This window comes from Pristiophorus japonicus, chromosome 2, assembly GCF_044704955.1.
Source record: "Pristiophorus japonicus isolate sPriJap1 chromosome 2, sPriJap1.hap1, whole genome shotgun sequence".
NCBI classification, from domain to species: domain Eukaryota; kingdom Metazoa; phylum Chordata; class Chondrichthyes; family Pristiophoridae; genus Pristiophorus; species Pristiophorus japonicus.
This window is the reverse complement of record NC_091978.1, coordinates 109,049,637-109,075,976: the sequence shown is the minus strand read 5'-3', so window position 1 is coordinate 109,075,976 and position 26,340 is coordinate 109,049,637. Positions and strand designations below refer to the sequence as shown.

Below are 26,340 nucleotides of genomic sequence, written 5' to 3'. Positions count from 1 at the left end.
GACTTGGAGGAGAACATGCAGTGATGGTGTTTCCATGTGTCTGCTGCCCTTCTCCTTCTAGATGGTAGAGGCCATGGGTTAGGGAGGTATGTCAAAGAAACCTTGTCGAGTTGCTGCAGCACATCTTGTAGATGAACCACACTGCAGCCATGGTGCACCGATAGTGGAGGGAGTGAATGTTTAAAGTGGTGGATGGGGTGCCAATCAAGCAGGCTGCTTTGTCCTGGGTGAAGCTGAGCTTCTTGAGTGTTGTTGGAGTTACATTCATCCAAATAAGTGGAGAGTATTCCATCACACTCCTGACTTGTGCCCTGTAGATGGTTGAAAGGCTTTGGGGAGTCAGGTGGTAAGTCACGCCACGGAATACCCAGCTTCTGACCTGCTCTTATAGTCACAGTATTTATGTCATTGCTCCAGTTAAGCTCTGGTCAATAGGGACCCCCAGGATGTTGATGGTGAGGGATTCAGTAACGGTAAAGCTGTTGAATATCAAGGGGCTGTGGTTAGACTCTCTCTTGTTGGAGATAGTCATTGCATGGCATTCGTGTGGCACGAATCTTAGTTTCCACTTATCAGGCCAAGCCTAAATGTCGTTCATGGCTTGCTGCATGCGGGGATGGACTGTTTCATTATCTGAGGAGTTGCGAATGGAACTGAACATTGTGCAATCATCAGCAAAAATCCCCAGGTCTGACCTTATGATGGAGGGAAGGTCATTGATGAAGCAACTGAAGATGGCTGGGGCCAGGTCACTGCCTGAGGAAATCCTTCAGGGATGTCCTGGGGCTGAGATGATTGGCCTCCAACAACCACAATCATCTTCCTTTGTGCTAGGTATGATTCCAGCCAGTGGAGAGTTTTCTAGTGCAATTTTACTGGGGCCCCTTTATGCCACACTTGGTCAATTGCTGCCTTGATGTCAAAGGCAGTCATTCTTAACTTACCTCTGGAATTCAGCTCTTTTGCCCATGTTTGGACTAAGGCTGTAAAGAGGTCTAGAGCCAAATGGTCCTGGCAGAACCCAAACTGAGCATCGGTGAACAGTTATTGGTAAGTGCCCCTTCGTAGGATTGGTGACGACATCTTCCATCATTTGCTGATGATTGAGAGTAGACTAATGGGGCGGTAATTAGATGGATTTGTTTTGTCCTGCTTTTTGTGTTAAGGATGAACCTGGGCAATTTTCCATATTGTCGGCTAGATGACAGTGTGGTAGCTGTACTGGAACAGCTAGGCTAGAGGCACAGCTAGTTCTGGATCCCACGTCTTCAGCACAACAGCCGGGATGTTGTCGGGGCTCATAGCCTTTGCTGTATCCAGTGCGCTCAGTCGTTCCTTGATATCACATGGAGTGAACCGAATTGGCTGAAGATTAGCTTCCATGATGGAGGGGACCTGAGGAGGAGGCCGATATGGATCATCCACTCGGCACTTCTGGCTGAAGATGGTTGTAAACACTACACCCTTGGCTTTTGCACTCAAGCTCTAGATTCTGTCATTATTGAAGATGTGGATGTTTATGGAGCCTCCTCCTCCTGTTAGTTGTTTAATTGTCCACCACCATTCACGACTTGGTGTGGCAGGACTGTAGGGCTTTGATCTGATCCATTGGTTGTGGGATTGCTTAGCTCTGTCAATAGCATACTGTTTCTGCTGTTTAGCATGTATGTAGTCTTGTGTTGTGCTTCAACAGTTTGGCACTTCATTTTTAGGTACATCTAGTGCTGCTCCTGGCATGCTCTTCTACACTCCTCATTGAACCAGAGTTGGTCCCCTGGTTTGGTAGTAATGGCAGAATGTGGATTATGCCTGACCATGAGTTTACAGATTGTGGTGGTATAAAATTCTGCTGCTGATGATGATGGCCCACAGCACCTCAAGGATGCCCAGTTTTGAGCTGCTAAATCACTTCTGAATTTATCCCATTTAGCACGGTTGCCGTGCCACACAATACGAAAGAGAGTATCCTTGATTCGACAAGGACTGTGCAGTGATCACTCCTACCGATATTATCATTGGCTGATGCATCTGTGACAGGTAGTTGGTGAGAATTAGGTCAACTAGATTATTCTCTATTGCTGGTTCTCTCACCATGTGCCACAGGCCCAGTCTCTCAGCTTTATCATTCAGGACTTGGCCAGCTCAGTCAATAGTGGTGCTACCAAGCCACTCTTGGTGATGGCCATTGAAGTCCCCCACCCAGAGTATGTTATGTGCTCTTGCTACTCTCAATGCTTCTTCCAAGTGATGTTCAACCTGGAAGAGTACTGATTCATCAGCTAAGGGAGGACGGTAGGTGGTAATCAGCAGGAGTTTTCGTTGCCCATGTTTGACCTGATAGAATGAGACTTCATTGGGTCCGGAGTCAATGTTGAGGACTCCTGGAGCCATTCCCTCCCGCCTGTATAGCACTGTGTCACCACTCCTGGTAGGTCTGTCCTGCCGGTGGGACAGGACATATCCAGGTATGGTGAGGGACGAGTCTCGGACATTGGTTGCAAGATATGATTCTATGATTATGACTATGTCAGGCTGTTGCTTCTCTTGTTTGTGGGAGTGCTCCCCAAATTTTACATTAGTCCCCAGATGTTAGTGAAAAGGACTTTGCAGGGTGGACTGGGTTGGGTGTGCCGAGATCGATGTCGGGTAGTTTGTCCAGCTTTATTCTTTGTATACTTCTTTGTAGTGGTTTGGTACAATGAATGGCTTGATAGGCCATTTCAATTGCTGGGTTTTACATTGTGGAGTGTTCACTTCTGAAAGAGAAGATACACAAAGAGTGGAATCGGACTTGGGTCGTAGTGCAAAATGGACAGTAGAGAACTGGCAGCCTGTTTTACGCCATGCCTGGCTCTCCTTTTCAAATTTTCACTACTACTTCTAGGCCTATATCCAAATCACTGATATACACAATGAAAAGAATTGGCTTCAGAACTGAACTCTGTGGGACACCTCAACACATTTCCAACCACTCTAAAAAACTGCCCTAACTCTTGCTGTCAATCTTTCTCTTCCATTCATTTTTAATCCAGTTTCCTATCCTCCCCCGAATTCCATACACCTGAATCTTCATTAGTCATCTCCCATGTGGTGCCTTGTCAAAAACTTTCCTAAAGTCCATGTACAGTGCATCCAATGCATTTCCCCATTTACCATGTCTGTAATCAGCTCAAATAATCCTAGAACATTTGTCAAGCACAATCGTAGTTTTTGAAATTGGGGTTGGCTACTTCTAACTATTTTCTCTCCATCTCGATACATGGTAATTTCATCCTTAATTAAAAACACTAAGATATTTCCTACCCCAGATATTAAGCTAACTGGCCTGTAATTACCCAGATTAGATCAGTCTGCCTTTTCAAAAATGGATACTAAAATGGGAACTCTCCAGTCCTCCGGCATAAATCTACACTCAATCCAGCCCTGAAATATAGGGGTTGAAATTGCGGTCGGAGGCTTCCCACAGGCAATTGCCTCTGACTTGAAACATTTCTATGAATTTACCTGGTGGTCTGGGAGGAGTGTGGGATTCTGGTGGGGAAGCCTTCTCTTCCCACGCTGCAAAGCACGCTCCTGTCCTCCTGGTTCCCACGCAGAAGATGCAGTCACAGCTTTCTCATTAATAGCAATGAGAACACCGCATTAACGAATTCTTATTGCTATTAATGAGAAAAAAAAACCAAACATACTAAACACATATAATAAAAAATAAAAAACACGCCTCACATAATTAAAATTAAAGCTAATAAATATCTTAGAGAAAAACAATTCAGAGTTTTTAAAAAGTTTTTTTTAATTACGGTTAAAAATAAATGTAATGTAGTGGGCAGGGTTTTAAAAAATAATACGTGCTTTTTAAATTTAATTTAATTATACTTTTGTATGTTTTTAAACTCTTACGCCTGTAAAAGTACGCCTACTTTTAACAGGCGCAAGAATTTCGAGGACATTTGCTGGGCAAGATATGGGTAAGTACCGCAATCTTGCCCTTGCAAATGTCCTTGCTCCCGATATGCACTGGATCTATCAAGCTCCAGCTTGCAGATCGGAAAAGCCGTTTTTCAGTGCATGCGCATTGTGCGTTGAAAACTGGCTTTTGCAATGCCTTCCCGGGTCCGTAGACACTCAGTACAGACCCGGGGAGGCTGGGATTTCCAGCCCATAATTTCTAGGGTCTCTGCAATTCTCTCCTCTCAGAAATCCCACCTCACTTTTAATGATTTTCTTTATACTGATGTATTTGCAAAATACCTTACTGTTCTTTTTGATTTTTTTAAATACTTTTCCTTCATTCTTTTTCCTTAGCTTTGCATATCCCTCTCTTAACCTCTTTTCTTATTGTCTCATATTCTCCTTTAGTCTTTTCATTATTATTATTGAAGCCTTCATAGGTCCTCATCTGGTTGAAGATTCAAAGGATGCAAGTGAATGATGCTGATTGTATAGATGACTTAACTGGCAAGATTTCCAAGAGAGTTTGTGGTCCCGCCATACATGCTGACCAGCAACCCCCGCCCCCCCACCACCACCAAAAGTGATGTTGGGACAGAGGAGGATAAGATGGAAGAAGCAGCACCATCGGACTGGAGGACTGAGTAAAGGGGGCAGTGGATTCTGCCCCAGTTTCCAGCCCCTCTACTCCTATAATGCCTGATTTTCACCTCAAAAAAAAGCAGAGGTTCTAAGCTAAGCTTTGAAAATGCAATATCCACATACAGAAATAGCTGTAATCAGACCTTGAGATTATTCAGGTCATTATCTTCCAATACATCTTCTATCACTTGTAAGCATGGGAAATTAGATTTCATACAGGCAGGCAATTATCTGTGAACAATTTCACATTAATATTTGAGCACAAATGAGCACATGGTTGTTTGATGTACAGTTACCACAAAAATCATCATCAACTTTACATTCATTGTGAGAGATTTTTGATTTGTGTGGAGGTAGCAACAGACAATATTGGACTTAAAATGGATAATGACTGCTTTCAGGCTATGTCCATAAGGAAACAGAACTTGGTTGGCATCATATCCCATCTGGTCCAATTAGCTGTATTTCTCTGGTTTTGAACACAACTAAGGTTTAACAGTAATATGCTAATGGCAATAAATTGGTTTTTACCTATGCATAAATAAATAGGGGAAAAGGTGGAAGGAATTTTAGTAGGTAAAAGTGGAAGAAATTTACAAGATTATTTTATGTTTACTGAGTGGCATAGCATGGGAACAAAGGAAAACTTAGGGCCAGAAAAGATTCTGCAGTCCATTTGTCTGGTTACAAAATCGAATTCCTCCCACTCACCCTTTGCCTCAAATATATATCCAAATCTTCCTTCACTTTTTCCACAGTATCTGCCTCCCTGGAAAATCTGTTCCAGATGTAAAGTGGCTGGGGCCGATGAGCATGTGTTAAAATGAGCATTAGTCAACTCCAATCCTGACCCCACCGGAGTATCCAAGATCAGGCAGGATCACATAATTAGATTACGGGTGGATACCGATGGCACAATGGCTACATCTTAGGTGCCCACCAACAGGGGAATAGGGGTGGGTTGTGCAGGAGTCAGCAGAACTTGTAATTCACTCACTAGCAGATCCAGATATTTCTAATTGTGCCAGAATTCCAAGGTAGGGTCCAGGCCAGGACCATCAGGTGCTACTCACTTCTGCCATTCCAACAGCCTGTACATCAGTTTCACCCGATGTTCACGTCATTAGACATTAGAGAACTCCAATCCTATGAAATTCCCAGCTTGGGAATTCTGTCCCCTTACCCCCAATCCCTCTAATGTGAAGGCTATGGTGGATGGAAGTTCTGCCCAAACCAGGCTACTGCGCAAACTTTTAGTGGGCAAGGTTTGGAGCAGAAACTCGGTGCCCTTGGGCCATGCTAGAAATCTTACCTCCATCAGTCTTCCTATAATTGACTTTCATCCTAGAAGTGCCATTGGGTGCAGGAAATTCAGGTCCATTAAAGCAAAAGAAGGAAAAATTCGGGTCATTTGGGTCCATTTGCAAACGACTTTGTGACCGGGCGTGCCGCCGCTAACGACTCCTGCTAAATTTTGTGGGAGTTTACCAGTGGTGGTAACCCGTAGCGCCCCATTCCACTGCACCAGCGACGCTAACATCATCAACGTGAGCAGCACCCTGTTCACGCTCGGACCCTAAATTGGGTATTGCCCCATGAAACTGCACCAGGCGATGACAGCGACAGCTTCAGGGGACATGTACCAGGCAGCCGGCCACTAGTGGGGCAAAAGTTAAAGGGGAGGTGACTGGCTGTTCCTAAAAAAAATTTCAGATTTTCTCGTGCGACCTGTTGCCGCTTTGGACGCGGGGTTCGTGTTGTGATCGGTGCTGTGTTTGAATGCCGGGCAGTTGACGCGGCACCCCTGCTCCTCGGTAGAACAGATTGTAACTACAATGCAACACCACTGTATTACTGTATACACTCAACCTAGATGCACACCTTGACCACAGGGGGTGAACTTGTGGGAGACACTCCTAACCTGATCACACAGGTATATAAAGGGAGGTCTCACGTAGGATCATCACTTCTGGAGTCCTGTAATAAAGAGTTAAGGTCACAGTGTGGCCTTGTTCCTGGAATGTGCCTCGTGTGGTTTCATACTGTAGAGTAAGGACTTTACATTGGCGATGAAAAACAGGAATTCACGACCCACGAGAATGGCCACCGGTAGCACAGAGGAACGATACTGTGTTGGGGAAGACTGGGACGATTTTGTCGAGAGGCTTCAGCAAAGCTTCGTTATGAAAGACTGGCTGGGTGATGCAGCGGCCGACAAGCGACGGGCTCATCTCCTGACCAGCTGCGGGCCAAAGACTTCTGCGCTCATGAAGAACTTACTGGCACCCGAAAAGCCGTCGAACAAAACCTTTGAAAAGCTTAGCGAATTAATCGGGGAGCACCTCAAACCGGCAAGCAGCATACACATGGCTCGACACAGATTCTACAGCCACCGACGTTCTGAAGGACAGAGCATACCGGACTATAGCAGACCTCCGGCATTTGGCCAGCCTCTGTAAGTTCACAGACGCCTGCAGGGGGGAGATGCTAAGGGACTTCTTTATCGAGGGTATTGGTTATGCGGGAATTTTTCGCAATTTAATTGAGACCAAGGACTTGACCTTGGAAGCGGCAGCATTGTTAGCTCAAACTTTCATGGCGGGGGAGGAAGAGACGAAAATGATTTACACGCGCAATTCTGCCTCTAACGCGGCGATGGATCAGGGAGTCAACATCATCAATGCGACTCAGAGCCCCGCAGGCAGGCAGGGGCAGTCCGACATTTACCAGGCAGCAATAGACCCCAGAGCAGGACCTCAACAGAGACAATGGCAGGCTGAACGGACGTTCACGCCATCACAGTGGACAATGCGGCCTGGGATGGGGCCACTGACACCCACTAATAGGGTACTTAAGTGCAGTCAAAGGGACAGTCAGCGCAGAATTCCTTCCCATAGTCCCTTTGTCCCCAGCAATGGAAACTTTAACTCATGCTGGAGGTGTGGGGGAAAACACTCAGCCATATCTTGCAGATTCCAACAGTTTGTCTGCAGAAACTGAAATCTCAGTGGCCATTTAGCTCGAATGTGCAGAAAACCTGCAACCAGACTAAAATATGAGGCAGATGGACCAGAACTGGGTTCTGTGAGGCAGGATGACTTTTGGGGCAAATCGATGGACGCCGAGGTTCAGCGGGTCCATGCGGCGAATATTCACAGTTCATGCACCAAAACCCCACCAATGATGATGAGGGTTTTGTTGAACGGTATCCCAGTATGCATGGAGCTGGACACTGGGGCCAGCCAGTCACTCATGGGCATTCAGCAATTTGAGAAGCTATGGCCACTCAAAGCCAGTAGACCCAAATTAGAACGTATTGAGACACAATTACAGACTTACACCAAAGAAATCATTCCGGTGCTAGGCAGTGCAATGTTGGCTGTCACACACAATGGGTTAGTGAACCCGCTGCCACTCTGGATTGTCCCGGGCAATGGTCCCGCACTGTTGGGGAGGAGCTGGTTAGCTGAGATGAACTTGAAATGGGGGGATGTTCACGCAATGTCCTCGGTGGAGCGAAGTTCGTGCTCAGAAGTCCTACAACAATTCGAGTCACTATTCCAACCGCGCGTCGGGACTTTCAAAGGCACTAAAGAAGTGATACACATCACTCCAGATGCCAAGCCAGAGCGGTGCCGTATGTGATGCGGGAAAAAATCGAGAGCGAATTGGACCGGCTGTTGAGAGAGGGCATCATCTCGCCTGTTGAATTCAGCGACTGGGCAAGCCCCATCGTTCCCATTCTAAAAGCGGATGGCTCTGTCAGGATCTGTGCCAACTACAAGGCCACCATCAATCGGGTGTCCCTACAAGACCAATAGCCGCTCCAAAAAACGGAGGACCTCTTCGCCAGGCTGGCAGGCGGCGAGCTGTTCACCAAGTTGGACCTCACTTCAGTCTGTATGACCCAGGAACTGGCCGACGAATCTAAACTACTGACCACCATCACCACGCACAAGGGACTGTTCGTTTATAACAAGTGCCTATTTGGCATTCGATCAGCGGCCACGATTTTTCAAAGAAGCATGGAAAGCCTGCTTAAATCCATTCCTGGAATGATCGTATTCCAGGACGACATCCTCATCACGGGTCGAGACACCGAGGAACACCTCCACAACCTGGAGGAGGTGCCACGCCAACTAGACCGGGTAGGCCTGCGACTCAAGAAGTCTAAATGTGTGTTCTTAGCTCCTGAGGTTGAGTTTCTGGGCAGGAGGGTTGCTGCAGATGGGATTCGGCCCACCGAATCCAAAACAGAGGCGATTCGACGAGCACCCAGGCCCTGCAACACATCAGAGTTGCGTTCATTCCTGCAATTATTGAACTATTTCGGGAACTTTCTGCCGAACTTGAGCACATTGTTGGAGCTGCTACATGTGCTCCTGCATAAGGGTTGCGATTGGTTTCGGGCACGAAACCGACTTTGTTCAAACATGTTGTTGACCCTGTATGACCCCTGTAAAAAATTGGTTCTGACATGTGATGCATCATCCTATGGGGTTGGGTGCGTGTTGCAGCAGGGCAATGCTGTGGGTCAACTACAATCTGTGGCTTATGCCTCCAGGTTGCTCTCTCAAGTAGAACGAGGATATGGGATGGTCGAGAAGGAAGCGCTTGCATGTGTCAATGGTGTAAAAAAAATGCATCAATACCTCTTTGGAAGGAAGTTTGAATTAGAGACGGATCACAAGCCATTAACATCCCTGTTGTCAGACAGCAAGGCTTTCAATGCCAACGCATCAGCTCGCCGGCTGCTTATGACTACTCCATCCGGCACCGGCCCGGCACTGAAAATTGCGCTGATGCGCTCAGCAGGCTTCCACTGGCCACCACTGAGTGGGCAGCGGAGCAAAGCGCCGAGATGGTCATGGCTGTCGATGCCTTTGACAGCGCAGGCTCCCCCATCACAGGCGGCCAGATCACAATCTGGACAAACAGAGATCCCCTCCTATCCCTGATTAATAAATTGTCCTAACTGGGGATTGGGCGCCCGCACACGGAGCATGCCCTGAGGAGGTCAGACCGTTCCACGGATGAATGGATGAGCTCTCCATCCAAGCCGACTGCCAACTGCAGCCGGGTAGTTATGCCCCAGAAGGGCAGGGAGGCATTCATCAGAGAACTCCATAGCAAGCACCCAGGCATTGTGCTGATGAAGGCCATTGCCCGGTCACATGTTTGGTGGTCTGGAATTGATTCAGACCTGGAACACTGTGTTCGCAGGTGCACGACGTGTGCCCAGCTGGGTATTGCCCTCAGGGAGGCCCCGCTCAGCCCGTGGCCCTGGCCCACCAGGCCATGGTCACGCATTCATGTTGACCAAGTGGGACCGTTCATGGGTAAGATGTTCCTTATTGTGGTAGATGCGTACTCGAAATGGATCGAGTGCATCATTCTGAATTCATGCACGTCATCCACCACCGTGGAAAGCCTACGCGTGATCTTTGGAACCCACGGCTTGCCGGACATCCTGGTTAGTGATAATGGCCCATGTTTCACAAGCTACGAATTCCGAGAGTTTGTCGGACAATGACATCAACCACGTCAGGACTGCGCCACTCAAGCCGGTCTCCAATGGCCAGGCGGAACGTGCGGTCTAAATCATTAAGCAAGGTATGATCAGGATTCAAGGACCCTCCCTACAATATCGCCTATCGCGCCTCCTGCTGGCCTATAGATCCCGACCGCACTCGCTCACGGGGGTCCCGCCCGCAGAGCTACTAATGAAACGGACACTCAAAGCTCGGTTGTCCCTCATCCACCCAGTCCTGACCGACAAAGTTGAGGGCCAGCGCAAGTCACAAAATGAGTACCATGACTGTAATTCGAGGGGGAGATGTATCGAAATAAATGATCCTGTATTCGTCCTCAATCACGCCATGGGGCCCAAATGGTTTGAGGGCACTGTAATTGACAAAGAGGGGAATAGGGTCATTGTGGTAAAACTCAACAATGATCAGATATGCCGTAAGCATCTGGACCAAGTAAAAAAAAGGTTCAGCATCGACACGGAGGAACCTGAAGAAGACCATGAGATGGAGCTCACAACACCGCCAGTGAACGAGCAACAAGAGCAATCAGAAGAATGCACAGTTCCTGAGGTCAGCCCGGACAGACCAGAATCACCACAGGTGACAGACACTCACGTCAGTGTCCAACAACCAGAGACCCGGCTGCGGCGCTCCACGAGGGAGTGTAGACCACCTGAAAGACTAAACCTATGATCCCAATAAGACTTTGTGGCGGGGGGGGGGGGGCGGTGATATCATGTATGTAACCACAATGTAACACCACTGTATTACTGTATACACTCAACCTAGATGCACACCTTGACAAGGGGTGAACTTGTGGGAGACACTCCTTACCTGATCACACAGGTATAAAAAGGGAGGTCCCACGCAGGGTCATCGTCTTTGGAGTCCTGTGAACAAAGAATTATGGTCGTCACAGAGTGACCTTGTCCCCAGAATGTGCCTCGTGTGGTTTCATACTGTAGAGTAAGGACTTTACAAGACCCATTATCATCTTCTGGGACTTCTGCTCTATCCCACTGACTATCCATCCAAGATCCATTAGCTTTCCTTACAACTGCCATAACTTTTCACAATATCCTTCTTGTGTGTTGTATCCTGTAGCCTCGAGCTATTTAGGTTTCATTGCCACTGTTAAGTAGCCTTTGTGATATCAGTATCACACTGACGTTACTTTGTTGTTTGATGAGAACACAGAAAGACTTCCCCATAGCCTATCACATGCTCGAATCACCCTGGTTCAGTAAATGACAAACAATGCAATATCTTGGACAATCCAGCCGTGGATGATTGGTTTCGGCACCAATTCTAGTAGTGCTGTTGCGATCGTAAGAAATTTAGAAAACATAGAGAAATTCGGTTTGTTACGCCACCCGTTAGCGGCGGAGAGGAGCGGCTAATGGGCGGCTAAGGACTTATCGTTGCCGCGGAGCGGATTCCTCACCTCCCGAAAAATTTAGTTGGGAGGTGGGGGCTGTGCCAAGATTTACTGCTGCGCCCTCTACCGCTACCCACGTGGTGACGTCATCGAGCGAGCAACGCCCCCTAAGTGCCACGGCACGATATTAGGTAGGTTCGGCGGCTTCACCGGCAAGCATTTGGTACATCGGGTATCCCGAGGCAGTATCGACCAGAGATCAAGGTAAGTTATTAACTTAAATGTTTTGAGTATATATTTATTATTGGCACGAGTGGGGAAGTGTGGGTACAGGTGAAAGAAATTTTCGAAAATATTTTTTTTCCAGTTTTATCAGGTGGGATGCCGGCAGCCTACCGTCGGGAAATTGAGTAAGCCTTCTGTGAGACTGCTCTGTTGGCGCCTGAGGACAAGTGTGCAACACCTCCTTTCGCGCTGCACTCTCAACTTTGGGGAATAATTAGCAATTTGAGACAGTGATTAGAGCCTGGAGGTCTTGACCCAAGAATGCGATAAGCCTTTAATTTAATATCCTGAGGAAAATTTCTGCACAAACACTTCTCAAAAAGTAATCAATCAAACTCCAGAATATTCATGTTCTCACAGCTCCACTATTGCTGCTCTCCACAGGCAAATTATCACAACAGGACGACAAAATTCCATAAGCCTTTGGACAACCTCCTGAGGCATCTTGACCTATTAGCAGACTTTGTGAAAGATGAAGGAAGAGATAAATGATAGACAGGCAAAAATTAAATGGAAGGAAACCCAACACACAAGCACAAGTGATGGAGCAGCTCAGTACCTTGCCCCCTCTCTGGTAGCTGCTGCAATTAAAGTAATGTGGCAGGAGATTGCGAGCATGGTGGTCTGTTATACCACTTCAGGCACGATCCCCGAAGTGTAACCTCTGCAAGGAGATGGAATCACGTTTCAGGCCACAACTGACATCAGGGGATGTTTTAGTGAATAGAAACAGTATAGAAACAAGGATCTGAATAGAAGTATACCTATTTAAACACAGATGTTCAGAACACAGAGAGGCTTGCTGATTTTCCAGGAAATCTGAAAATAAGTTCTCCCAAACCTAGCTCCATTAATAATGTTTTATTATATATATCAATTTAAAATGGGGATTGATGCTTCGAGCATGAAAATCAGTTTGCATTTCCCCTGATATAGGGCTCAATTTTCCCCAATTATCTGCGCCGTTTTTTTGGCGTGCACTGTATTTTCTTTGAGTAAATTAAAGTCTCCAAGTTTCCCCAAAGTTTCTGCGCTAGCATAATTCACTTCGGTAGGATTTTATAAGGCTACGATTTTTTTCACCTCATTGGTGGTGTAACCTGCCACCCGCGCCAATTCTGGCCATTTAAGCAAGTTTGGCCAGCTCTGATTTACTCCAAATTTTCTTCGGACAGCGTATATGACCACTCTGGAAAAACCTTCTGGGCAGTTAACAAAATCAGCGCGGCAGATGCTGTTCCACGGCCCGGACAGCAGCAGCGAAGAGGGAGAGAGAGGGGGAGAGGAGAGAGGAGGAGAGGAAAGAGGGGGGAAGAGGAGAGAGGGAGGGGGGGGGGGAGGCCTTTCGGCCAGGGTTAGGAGTGGCATCCGGCATCAGGAGGTGAGGGAAGCCTTTCGGCCAGGGTTAGGAGTGGCACACGGCACCGGGAGGAGGGAAGCCTTTCGGCAAGGGCTAGCAGCGGCAACCAGCATCGGGAGGAGGAAGGCCTTTCAGCCAGGGCTAGTAGCGGCAACCGGCACCGGGAGGCCTTTCGGCCAGGGTTAGGAGCGGTACCGGGAAGGAGTGGGGGGGGGGGGGGGGTGAGGGGCGGTAGACTTTTGGCATAAACTCTTCAATAATTTAACCCCCCCATCCCCATGTTTGGGTTCATTCAAAAGTAAATTTAATTTGGGACTATCTACCGAAAAGTTTGGAACTCTAAAGTGCTTATGGAAGAAACTGTGAACTTTAATAGAATTATGAACTTTTACAAGACAAATTCAAGCCTGTGGGTGGACCTAGGGAACTAAAGAAGCCCACTTGATTATTGGAACTGTCTGGGTGTGAGGACTGAGTTAACCTGTCTGGAAGAATGAGTATTTGAAAATCCTTTTCCACAAGAGACATTACCATCACAAAATCACCTAGAGGTAGCCCCCCATCAATATGGGTCTGGACAAACCATTTCAGCATATACATCACAAAGAGGCCCAATTCAGCCTGTATGGGAAAGACTAAGCACAAAAGGACATTGCAATTACCAAACTAATATTTCTATCGGGAAACAGTTTTCGAACATCAACCCACCCAAGACATATCAACTTTAACGAGCCCGATAAAATATTACACAGAAGAACCAAGCCCGCCAAAATTATACAAAGGATTGTGAACAGATTGGGCGGCAAGATTAGAACCACTGAAATTGTATAACTGGCCACTGTTTTCAACAGAGGTTGGGGAGAGAGGTGGTTGCTACTACCTCATCAAGACAAGGAGAGAAACTAACACGACAGTTGTAAACTAACTTCTCCAGTCTCGAAGTTTCGAAGTCCTGAAGGAAGGAAGAACATCACCATCTACCATTAACTATCAAAAGGATTGGTAAGCATAAGTCCCTGCCTGCCCTGGAGTCTAACCAAGCTAGAATTAGGTATTGGGAGGTGGGAGGTATAATTTTACTGCAACCCCTTTTGAATGAGTAGTGTATGGTACTTTATTAGAGTGATTAGAAGTTTGATCTTGTATCTTTCCTTGTATTGTTCTTTATTAGAGTGGTTATAAGTTTGACCTTGTAACCTTCCTTGTACTGTCCTTTATTAGAGTGATTGTAAGTTTGGCCTTGTACCTTCTTACTAGAGTAATAAGCCTGTATTACTTTGACTATAATAAAAACAAAGTTCTTTGCATCAAACCAGTGTCCTCTGCACTTTTGTCACTCCCCCAAAATAAATCCAGAGTACAGAACCTAAGGGAGTGGGAGAAATTCGAACCGCTCAAGTTGGTCAGAAGGGAACCTGACCCCCTTATAGAGACCAAACCACCCCCCCTTACAAAATGGCGACCATGGCTTGACTCTGGTACACGGGGTGTGATGTAGCAGGTGCTGGTTTGGGGCAAAGAAGCAAATTGGAAGAGAGGATTTCCTCCTATGTGTATAAGAAAGTGAATGTAACTAAGGAATGGGTGCTTAGTCTATTGCGCGCTGAGCGTCCGGCTGACACTGCAGCCCAGTGGACAGCAAGTAAAGATCACAAAGAAGCAGTAGAGAAAGCAATTTGGTTGGTCTGTCTACAGCGACAGGTCCAACTCCTAGACAGAATGAATGAAACATTACAGGCAGAGTTATGGGAATGCGCAGAGAACTATCAGGAAAGGGTTATCTCAGAAGATTATCAGGAGAACTCTGTAAGCTAAAACAGAAAAGGACCCAAATAATAGAAAGGTTTAAAAACAGTCAGGCCTATTTTCAATGTCAAGTTACCGAGGCCAAAAGTAATGAAAAGTCACAGAGGGAGGAAAGCACTCGTCTCACCCCACAAGTAAAAGAGCTCCAGGAAAGATTTAAAGATATGCAAGCAGCGTATAAAGTAGCTAGCACTAATGGGTTTGAATCGGGAGACCACGGTCCCTGCCAGCAACAAATTAAAAGTTTAAACCTTGCTCCGTCCAAGGCAAAAGGCATGGTATGCCTAATAAGCCCGGGTACGGCCCAGGTAAACCTGGAAGAGAAGGAAGAAACTACCTGGCCACTACCTGTGGCACCGGTGATTAAACCGGTTCAGCAGCAGGAGGGGCAAATCAGTTGCGAGGTGGACAGGGATAGTGAACCACCACCACCTGTAGCACTGAGTTTCAGCTCAGCTTGGCCGCAGGGAGGAGAGGGAGGCGAGCCAGAACAGGGAGAGCCAGAACCAGGGCCAATGTGCCCGGTCCGGCAACAGAAGTTTGGCTCGCCCACCCTTAATGGGTGTCCAGGGCCCCTGGAAAGTCAGTTTGCGGTCCCCCACACTCCCCACCAGCTTAGGGCTATGATAAGCCACCTGGGAAAGGTAACTCCAAAGGGAGACACCTCGGTTCACTTTGTGGAAGTGGAACAGGCAGGGGATATTAATGGGTGCGATGATGCAGAAATGGCAAAGGTGCTTCTCCTATCCTTAGACAGCAAACTGTACCAATGCCTCTCTACTGAGAGCAAAAGACGACAGAAAACACTTGCTGCCTTCCAAAATGACATTTTAGAAGCTATGGGCTGCAATGACGGGAGTCCCTTCTCTAGAGTAGAGAAAACGGTGCAGCTCACATGAGAAACCCCACAGGCTTTCGCAGACCGACTGTGGCTGGTGTACAAAAGTGCCTGTAGTGGGGACATAGACAGGGATCATTTAAATCCGGACGAATTAGCACATTGGCTCCGAAGCCTAGTAGCTAACAGTTTACTCAGAATAAGAACTAAGGCTGAGGCCTGGTTCGACCCCAGAGATCCCTAAGCCACTGAACAGGGAGTGCTTAGGCAACTGACCCTAGCTTACAGAAACGGCAGAGGGACAGAAGAGCATCCACAAAAGGGAAGGTTTCATGAAATCCGACCAAGCCAGGATAAGAGGGAATGGTGCCACAAGGGGAGGTAACCCCTCCGATACAAAACATACCTGCTTCGGGTGCGGAAAGAGTGGGCACTGGAGAAAGGATTGCAGAAATCCGTGGAAGAATAGTGCAGGAAAGAATTCTCCACCCCTGCCCAAAAGGCCGAGACAGATAAGCCAGTCCCTCCCCACTTATTTGGGACCTTTTTAACTGCGCTCCGAGCCATGTTAGATGGCCCTGGAAAGGTAGCCACCGCCACCAGTACCGAAATCCCATCTGCCCCATCCCAACCAAAACCATGACCAGGACAGGTGCAGCCTGTCCACCTGTGTGCCCTCGAGTATAATGCGTGGGGGAGACGCGACAGTACAGATGGAAGTGGAAAAGGTGAAAGGGACATACCTGCTGGACACCGGTGCCTCAAGCAGCCTTGTCTATGCAGCTAACCCTGCCACCTCACCTCTGTCTAACGGGATCTCCTACAGCTTGGTGTGTTTCACAGGTACTGAACAGACTGGCTCATTCTCCATTCCGCTCTCCATTCATTTAGGTACACTCCACACTAAGTGGACTTGTGTCCTGATGAAGTGGGAGCAGGAAGGGAGAGGGATCCTGGGGGCTGACTTCATCCTAGGCCATGGGATCCTAGTGGATTTAAGAAACCACTGTCTTTGAGGGTCAGTCTGTATGGGACAGGAGAGTGAGGTGATGGTTATCCCGGGAAAACAGGGAAAAGGGACGGTGTGCATCATGAAACCAAAGGAGGGCTACGACCTTGAATCACTGGCCAGTAACACCCCTGTAGAACATCAAGAATATGTGAGGCAAAACCTTGCAGCTTTTGCCACTCACAAACACGACTGTGGGAGAATAAATGGGGTCGAGGTTAGCATAGATGGGGACCGCATGAGCCGACCACAGAAACAGTACAACTTCCCCAGGGAGGCAGAGGCAGACATGGAAACAGCCTATGGTTTGCTGGTTAAACAGGAGATATTGAGACCAATAGCTACCCATGTGAACTCTCCATTGTGGCCGGTTAAGAAACCAGACAACTCCTGGAGAGCCACGGTGAACTATCGAGTACTCAACCGTAATATCCACGCCTGTGCACCCACTGTTGCTGCTTTCGCCGACCTCATTGGAAGTATCCCAGCCTCCGCAACCACCTTCACGGTGCTGGATATTTCCAACGGGTTCTGGTCCATAACGTTAAGAAGGGAAGATCAGTACAAATTTGCTTTTACCTTTAAAGGGCAGCAATATACTTGGAAGTGTCTCCCTCAGGGCTTCCACAACAGCCCCAGTATTTTCCATCAGTGTATGGCCGACTGTTTAAAGAGTTTCAGCAGACCCCAGCAATTAGTACAGTATGTGGATGAGCTGCTCCTGTTCACCAATGAGGTGGAGAAGCATGGCCCACTGCTGGCCGAGCTGCTGGAACTGCTGAAAGAAGAGGGATTTAAAGTAAACCCCAAGAAGGCACAGATCGGCCTGAAGGAAGTAAAATTCCTGGGACTGGCTGTGCACTCTGGGGAAAGAGCCATAGACAAAGCTAGAAGGGAAGCAGTGCAGACATTACCCGCCCCCAACACAGTAACAGGAGTAAGGTCCTTTCTCAGGCTAACCGGATACTGCAGAGACTTCAATGAGGATTATGCAGCCACAACAGCCCCTCTGCTCCGACTCCTATACAAGGGAGTGGAGTGGGAATGGGACAAAGGTTGCGAGGCAGCACTTATCCAACTCAAGAAAGACCTGCAGACCGCGCCAGCTCTAGGGGCAATAGATGGGGTTAAAGAGTTTTTCCTGGTGGTTGCAGCCAGTGGGGACAGCCTGAGTGCAGTACTGCTGCAAGTGCTGTACGGCCGGCTGAGACCAGTGGTCTACTCCTCCAGGATACTCACGGATGTGGAAAAGGGATACTCTAACTGTGAGCGGCACCTCCTAGCCACTCACTGGGCTGTGAAAAGATCACTGATTTTCACAGGAGTGTCCCCTATCCCACTCCTTACCTACCATACGCCCACCCAAATGCTCCTGGATGGGAGAATCACAGACGGGAGAGTGAGCAGTGCCTGCATTGCTCGCTGGACCCTGCTCCTCTCTCAATTGGACGTACGGGTAAAGGGTCTCTGCGAGCCAAGACTCCAGCCAACACGATTTATCCAAGGACAGCCCACCGGTGTTCCATAGAAGGGGTATGGGAAATTAACATAGGTTTCGGGCTGAGCTACACCCCACAGGCTGAAAGATCTATGTGGACGGTTCAAGCACGGTATCTGCGGGTGAACAACTCACATGCCACAGAGTTTATGACCCCGAGGCAGGCATTGCCCTGGTGATTAAACTCCCCAGTACTATGAGCACCCAGAACGCTGAACTCTCTGCGGTGGTGTATGTAGTCACTCACCCCGAAGAATTCCCTACCCCATACACAATTTGCTCGGACAGTATGTTCACATGAAATTCGTGTACAGAGTACCTGGCTATCTGGTCCCACCGCGGGTATACATCCGCAGACGGGAGACCCCTGGCAATTAAGCCCCTACTGGAAAAGATCATGAAGGCCATAGGGGAGGAAGGGAATATCTACATACTTAAGGTGAAGACACATTCCACCATAGAACCCCGTAGCAAGGAAAACCAGCAGGCTGACATGTTAGCGAAGCAAGATGCCCGCACAGGCAAGCTCTGGGATCCGTACAACTCAAGACCCATCGCAGCAGTCAGTGGCAGGATGGAGACGACAGGGAAGGCAGGGCTAGCTTTGCCCCCGGACCTAAAAACGGTTCAGGCCCAAGACACCACCCTCAAAACTGTCCTGAACACGCTAGCTAAAGGGGAAAGGATAGATGGCCCATACCGCACCGCAGCAATTGCCATTAAAGAAAGCATGCTGTTCGGGGGGGCGCAATGGGTAGTACCGCACTGCACCGGAGAGAATTCCTCCAGCTGGCCCATGAGGGTCCAGGAGCAGGACACCCCAGACCTGAGACTACTTGGCAACGAGTGGAATAGGCAGGGTGGTGGCCAGGACTCAGGGAAGACATCCGCGAGCTCTGTGCTAGCTATCTTGTGTGTGTGGCCAACAACCCCGATCCCCAGAAAAGAAAGGTGTCTATGGGACATATCAGGAGGGTAGAGGGACCCTGGTAGTCGATCCAGATCGATTACATCGGGCACCTACCCACTGCCCAGGGAGTTTGCAAGTCCTGCCTAGTATTAGTGGATGTATTCGCCAAATGGGTGGAAACCTTCCCATGCCGAACAGCCACTGCCCTGGGAACAGCTAGGATCCTGGTCAGAGAAGAGTTCTCCCGATGGGGACGAACACAATACGTGGAGTCTGACCAAGGGAGTCATTTCACCGGGCAGGTGATGCAGGAGGCCCTTAAGGTACTCGGCATCAGAGGAAAATGGCATGTCGCTCACAACCCGCAGTCATCCGGGCCTGTGGAGCGTTTAAACCGTACCACCAAAGAAAGGCTGTGCAGAGAGACAGGGGACTCACCAAAAGTGTGGGTAGAGGTCCTATCACTGGTCCTCATGGGGTTCCGGGCCAGCCAGTCAAAGAGCACGGGGTACTCCCCGTACGAACTCATGACCGGCAGAGCCATGCGAACCCCCACCCATGTGTTAGCCCCAGTATTCACAGAAGGTCAGCTTAGGGAAGTGAACCGGGACAGCTTTGTCAGGAATCTGTCTGAACACCTTAAACAGATTCACTGGCAGGCTGCTAACAGCATGGGAAAACAGCATCAGAGCATCCGACTGCTGATAGAACCCTGCAAGCACCGCGAGTGGGAGATAGGGGACCAGGTCATGGTGAGGAACTACGCTAGAGTAGGGGTCTTTGAGGCACTGTACATGGGACTGTAACACATTGTCGACAAGGCAAGCCCCATGGTCTATGCCATAAAACTGCCCCACCGAACAAAGTGGTTCCACATAAACCAGTGCAAACTTTTCAACCCAGGGGCAACAGCTAAATGTAAGGGACAGCCAAAACTTGTGAACCGCATAAAAGACAGGGACCCCCAGCCAACAGCCCCCGACTGTGGAATTCCCACAGGGGACGTGGCAGACCCAGAGACTGCACCTAGAGGGGCGGTGGGCTGTCTTACCGGAGGAGCTGCCCTCCCAATCATTTGGGACTCGGATGCACCTCCAGCAGCAGGAGCTTTAAGAAGGACTCCCCGCACACTACGGCCAAAGACATCGTGATCAACAGCGCTCCAATTTGAATGGTTGAGTCCCGGGAGAGGGACCAGCCGCAAAAGGCTACCTAAGGTCAGAGACCAGCCCACGAACAGGGACACCCAGCCAGTAGCCTCAGGCAACAAGGGACCCCCAGAAGAGATACCGGTGGACCAGCCACCAAGTGAGAGTCCCCAGCCAGTAGCCATCGACCAGGCAGAACCCCCGGGGAAGAAAGGAACCAGGCAGCCGCCCCCAAAGGAGCGGTGTGCTGCAGCACCGGAGGGGACATTCCCCCGATAGTGTGGGACTCAAACCCACGTCCGATCAGGGTACTGAGGGTTAGACGGTGCGGACCGACCTATTACCTACCTCACTGGACACCCAGCGGAAGAAGAAGAGAGAAGGCAGGAATTAACCTGGCCACCCGGAGACGGGTGGCAAATGTACATATATAGTGATATGGATTTAAGAATGTTTAGTGAGTAATTTAGAATGGTGTAAGATTTATCTGTGTAAAGATAAGTATATATGTATTAGTAACTGGGGTAAGGAAAAGAATCAACCTGTGCAGCTGTTAAAAGAGGCACAGGCCAGGTAATACCCGGGATTAAGAAGAATCTACTGGTATAGCTATTAAGGAAGCACCGGTAAGATAACAAGCAGAACGACTGTGAGATAAAAGTTAAAAGCAGACATCAGTCCACGAGGAATTGAATAAGACAGCCAGTCAATTAAAGACTATGAGCCCAATTTGGAACTCGGTCACCTTTGTCAAGCCAGAGAACTTTCTCAGGACTAGACAATCTGTTTTATGTGCCCCTACAGGAAAGAGGGCAGCATGAGAAGGATCCTGTTCCTGCTCGCCCTGATCAGGATGAGCACCAGCGAACAAGGAGATGTGGCAGAATCCCTCATTTCCGGGTGTTCACGAGGAAGAGCACCGATCGTAATCACCGGGGGTGGCCCCAGAGACGTGGAAGAACTCGCCGTTTATGCCCACGAGGGAAGATGGCCAGGGTGGCTGGGATCTAATTCTACCCGCTCCTCCAGCCCGGAAGGTTTTACCTACGGGAGGCCTCAGTTCCATGCCCCCGGATACGGATCATCGCTGCCCGAGTCAGTGTTACGGAGGGAAAATGTGTATGTTTGACTTGCAAAGGAAACATTCCCCAGGGAAGATGGTGGTGGCTCAGAAAACTCAGCAAGGATGCATGGGACCAGGAATCGGACTGGGAAAGACTCGGTAATGATACGTACCGCACCATCACAGGAACACGGGGAGGAGTAAAAGTGTGTTGGGACAAATAGTGAGAATCCGAACAAGGAATTTATGTTTGCATGTGGGGATCAGAGAGTATTTGTCCTGCAGGCATATCGATCGCCTTCGCCAGGCAATGGCAAGATGAAGGGGAAGGGGTGGGGTGGGATTGTAGCCTACACGGATGTGCGGTTCCACACTCCCCACTCCCAATTAACGCCACCGAACTAAGAGCACACATTAAGAAACCCCTACCCACAACTCCGCCAATACACACAGTAATAGAAAGGTGTCCTAACACCACCAAGGGACCTGGGAATGGATTATTATTGGTACCGACCAAAAAGGTGTTATATCAGGGGATACATTATGCAGTAGCTTCAGTAATATTAAACCTTATCGAGGTACACCTGCCTGCATGGTGTCCGAAGGAAACAGCTGCTATACCAGGCCCTACTTAGATACATGTTCAAGAAATTTTATGAGTTAGACTTTGGAAATGTAGACAAAGCAGACCTATACACCCTAAACACTAGGGACACCATGGGCTCAGGGAAACCTAGAAGGGGAATCATAAACGACGTTTTCACTTGAGTACCCACAGTGTGGGTTTAAAGCTGCTGGGGCACAGCCTATTAACTGCACCATGGAAGTAATGGCACAAGACCATGTCCCTCCACAGGTAACATACATAGGGGCTGGGACATATTGTGTCACCACCAGTGCGCCCCACTACCAACATGGACACTTCTGGTGTCCGGTAAGTGACAGCAGTTTTTGCTTTAAACCTGAGGCATCAGTTCAAGTGGCTCAGGAACAGATTGTCCCCATTCTTGGACTCTCCACTGTCCACCTCACTGTGAAGGAAAACATTACAAACCTGCAGGATTATGTTGTACATTTTGGCTATGCAATTCCCCCTCTACCCAAACATCTTACCGCTCTGCTAAAAGCTGTAATTATCTCACAAAAACACTTCTATATTCCAGAACAGGAAACCATTGAGATAGGGAAAAAGATTCTTGAGATCACCATTCCGCCTTGGTGGGACATTTTCAGAAATATAGAGGTCCCAGTCAGGATCCGAATCGCTTCCCACACTTTAGTTATTTGTCAACTCACGATTATACTTTACTTATGGTTTCTCACTTGCCAAGTAAAATGCAGAGGCCGTCAGGTCAGGCACCAAAGGGTGCTATATGCTCCTTGGCCGAACTTGGGAATCGCGCAGTGAGGGGTGACACCATACTACCATGTTTAATTTGTGTTTGATTTTACCTGCTGTAAACCACAACATCGCGAGTGTTGTAAGAGTGTTACTTAAATGTTTTGACTATGTACCTTTATTTTACTGAACTTAAAACGTGTTTGACTATGAACCTTTTATGCGATTTGAGAATGTGTTACTATGTGTTTTTATTTTACTTTACTTAAAGTTGTGTATGACTGTATACCATCATTTTGCTATGAAAACCGAGTAAAAGAGGGACATCATACCCCCTCTATGCTATAACCGAATTGTAATGACTGTATTCGCCTGTATATTGCATTGCATTTCAACGGGGGATGCAGGGTAATGTTTAGCTAGTATAAATGCAGGGAAAGTTGACTCTCGGGAGCAGGAATTTTGCTTAGCTTGATTGACACTCAAGAGTGTGGAGTGTCAACAGGGGGGAATTAAAGAATGCAAAATTCACAAGAAACCCCCCCTGTGTTTGGGCTCATTCGAAACGAAATTTAAGTTGGGACTATCTACCAAAAAGTTTGGAACTCTAAAGTGCTTATGGAAGAAACTACGAACTTTAATAGAATTATGAACTTTTACAAGACAAATTCAAGCCTGTGGGCAGACCTAGGGAATAAAAGAAGCCCACTTGATTATTGGACCTGTCTGGGTGTGAGGACTGAGTTAACCTGTCTGGAAGAATGAGTATTTGAAAATCCTTCTCCACAAGAGACATTACCATCACAAAATCACCTAGAGGTAGCTCCCCTTCAAAATGGGTCTGGACAAACCATTTCCGCATATACATCACAAAGAGGCCCAATCCAGCCTGTAAGCGAAAGACCAAGCACAAAAGAACTTTGCAATTACCAAACTAATATATCCATCAGGAAACTGTTTTCGAACATCAACCCACCCAAGACATATCAACTTTAACGAGCCCGACAAAATATTACAAAGAAGAACCAAGCCTGCCAAAAGTATACAAAGGATTGTGAACAGATTAGGCGGCAAGATTAGAACCACTGAAATCGTATAACTGGCCACTGTTTTCAACAGTTGTTTTGGAGAGGTGGTTGCTACTAACTCATCAAGACATGGAGAGAACCCAACGCGACAGTTGTAAACTAACCTCTCCAGCCTCAAAGTCTTGAAGTCCTGAAGGAAGGAAGAACATCACCATCTACCATTAACTATCAAAAGGATTGGTAAGCATAAGTCCCTGCCTGCTCTGGGGTCTAACCTAGCTAGAATTAGGTATTGGGAGGTGGGAGGTATAATTTTACTGCAATCCCCTTTGAATGTGTAGTGTATGGTACTTTATTAGAGTGATTGTAAGCTAGAGTAATACGCCTGTATTACTTTGACTGTAATAAAAACAAAGTTAATTGCATCAAACCAGTGTCCTCTGCAATTTTGTCACACCCCGCAAATAAATCCAGAGTACAGAACCTAAGGAAGTGGGAGTGATTCGAACTGCTCAAGTTGGTCAGAAGGGAACCTGACCTCCTCATAGAGACCAAGCCACCCCCGCTACACTGCCATCCGCGCCAATTCTGGCCATTTAAGCAAGTTTGGCCAGCTCTGATTTACTCCAATTTTTCTTAGGACAGCGTATATGACCACTCTGGAAAAACCTTCTGGGCAGTTAACAAAATCGGCACAGGTAAGAGAATCAGCGCGGCAGATGCAGTTCCACGGCCCGGACAGCAGCAGTGAAGAGGGAGAGAGAGGGGGAGAGGAAAGAGAGGGAGAGGATATAGGGGGGCAGAGGAGAGAGGGGAGAATGGGGGAGGCCTTTCGGCCAGGGTTAGGAGTGGCACCCGGCACCAGGAGGTGAGGGAAGCCTTTCGGCCAGGGTTAGGAGCGGCACCGGGAAGGCGGGGCGGGGGGGGGGGGGGAGAGGGGGGATAGACTTTTGGCATAAACTCTTTAATAATTTAATGCTGGAATGCTACTGCAATGTGCAGGTTGGTGTGTTGTATGTTTCACTTTCCAGCCTCAGCCCACAGCGTGTCCTTCGTTACCCTGGCAACCCGATCTTTTTGGCGCATAAGTTAGGCTCCACCCACAGAGCTTATGGTGGTGCCAAAATCAACAATTCAAACGGGGAAAGTTGGATGATTTTTTTTTGCCGTTGTTGGCCCCCAAAAAACGGGTGTAACTCTTTAAGTACGCAAAAAAACGGCTTTGGGGAAAATTGAGCCCAATGTGTCTTGCTTTACGAAATATCATTTTTGTTCATTAAAGTTCACAAATAGATTTTCTTTTGTTTGTAAATTGCCTGAATACAGAACTGCAAATTCTGCATCCCTTATACCTAAATCTCCTATTCTCTGGTAAAGTTCCATGTATTATAAGCATGTTCCCTGTGGACAATGGTAACAGAAAGTAGATCAATTTACAGTTTAAATATTTGAAATAATATTTTATAACAACTTGTAGTACTGTATTATCAAAGTAGCTTACAAAATGTTATAACTCAGTTATACATTATTCAGGAGCTATGTATTAACATCTAGGTATGCCAGTAAAGACAATTGACATTTATTGTGTCAGAATTACATTAGGTATATGATTATTGTTCTATTTGTGAGCTGTTTTCCTCTCCAAAGGAACAAAAAAATCTATTTGAATACAAAGCATTGTACATTTAAAATTACTCCAGTTTGATATTTTAATTATACTTTGTTGTCAATTTATTGGTATAACATCACCAATTGTGCAGAAAATATAGGGAAAAATATCCAAACATTTTTCTCCTTGTCGTCACTTAGTTGGACGTCATGTAGCCCTATGGGCCACATTTAAGAATTACAATATAAAACACTGAATAAGAAATATGTTATCACTGCAATAATTTTCAGACTTAAAAATTAATTCAGGGCAATTAAAACCATACAAATCACTTCTTCTTTGCAGCTAACTTAAAAACTAAATTTCTGGATTTGATGTTATTGAAAGAAAAAAAATGAAAGAAAGACTTGAATTTATGTAGCACCTTTCATGACCTCAGGACATCACAAAATGCTTTACAGCCAATTAAGTACTTTTGAAGTGTAGTCACTGTTGTAATGTAGGAAATGCGGCAGCAATTTGTGCACAGCAAGCTCCCACAAACACCAATGTGATAATGACCAAATAATCTGTATTTTTATGATGTTGAGTGAGGTATAAATATTAGCCAGGACACCAGGGACAACTCGCCTCCCCCCCGCTCCCCCCGGCTCTTCTTCAAAATAATGGATGGGATCTTTTATGTCCTTCAGCAGACAGGATCTTGGTTTAACATTTCACCTTCAACAGTCCAACACTCCCTCAGTACTACACTGGAGTGTCAGCCTTGAATTTTGCACTCAAGTCTCTGGAGTGGTCCTAGAACCCACATCCTTCTGACTCAGAAGCAAGAGTGCTACCCACTGAGCCAGGGCTGACATTGGTTGGATTTATTACTCCATTTTCAGGAGTGAACTGCAGGTGAGTGAGCCACTGGGGTTTTGTGGATCAGATGGCTAGACATTG

The 26,340-nt window shown here is 47.4% G+C and overlaps 1 protein-coding gene across 1 annotated transcript in view; it reads right to left on the bottom strand.

Annotated features, from left to right (window-relative positions):
* parp8 (poly (ADP-ribose) polymerase family, member 8) overlaps nucleotides 1-26,340 on the bottom strand; it is a 616,987-nt gene that overhangs the window by 267,911 nt on the left and 322,736 nt on the right. The gene's annotated exons all lie outside the window — the stretch shown is intronic.